The sequence below is a fragment of the Hipposideros armiger genome, unplaced genomic scaffold (assembly GCF_001890085.2).
Source record: "Hipposideros armiger isolate ML-2016 unplaced genomic scaffold, ASM189008v1 scaffold_305, whole genome shotgun sequence".
Classification (NCBI taxonomy): domain Eukaryota; kingdom Metazoa; phylum Chordata; class Mammalia; order Chiroptera; family Hipposideridae; genus Hipposideros; species Hipposideros armiger.
Window position 1 is genome coordinate 530,908 of NW_017731655.1, and position 1,052 is coordinate 531,959.

Below are 1,052 nucleotides of genomic sequence, written 5' to 3' on the forward strand. Positions count from 1 at the left end.
ATTTTTCTGATATTCATGACACTGAACACTTTTTAATATGTTTACCAACCACTTGATTATCTTCCTTTGGAAACTGTTCAATATTTTTGCCCATTAAAATAATTGATTAAAAAAAAATGCTTCCTTGCCTTATTTTGAAAACTGAGAATATTGAACCCAATTGAAATCACTGTGTGAATTAGTTGTCGGAAAAACTAAGTCATATAAAACCATCCAAATTGTACTAGCAATTATAGGTAAGTCAGATAAAGGACTATTAGGTGTTGTCTACAATTTTAAAGGAAAAAATAATGTATGGTTTTCATTGCAGCTACTCCTGGGCTGATGTGGGCCTATCGTACCTGGAGCAGAACATGACAGAACAAGTTAGCCTGAGACCTCTCAGGCTGTCTTTCCTTTTTCAGTTTAACTCTCAGAAATTGTGAAGATAACCACCTGATTTGGCTAATACTTTTCTGAACCTGTCCTTCAAACCTGCCACTCTTTCTCCACCATTCATTATTTCCTTGTGAAACTCAAGTGGCCAGGTCACTCATTACCCTCTGCATTATTTAATAATTCTATAATATCTATGGCCAACTGCTGAACTTAACAATGGAGGATCAACTTGAGAAGGAGCAGAGGGGTGATGAATGCATTCCTCTTATTATCATAAAGTTGGGAAATCATGACCATATGCATGGACTGAGCCCAAAGGGCAGAGAATTCCCTCCGTCTCCTTATTATTCACCCATTGTGCTGTTCTAAGTTCCTTTAGTGGTCAAAGGGTGACAGAAGCAATACATCAGGCCTTTGCTGTAAAATGTTATCTAAAGGCAAAAAGTAGACCTGCAGGACAGATAGAATTCTACACTGAGCCCTGGGATTTATGATAAAATTCTATAACCAAATAAAAAATATCTGTGACTACATTTATGTGAAGCAATGGTGCCATTCTTTGGCTGGTTTAGGTAATCACAGGTGCACATTCTTAGTCATACTAGAGATATATCCCAGTAGACATTTTGGGATCTGTTTTGAATTTAAAGTGGAAGTTCTAAGACAGATTTGGC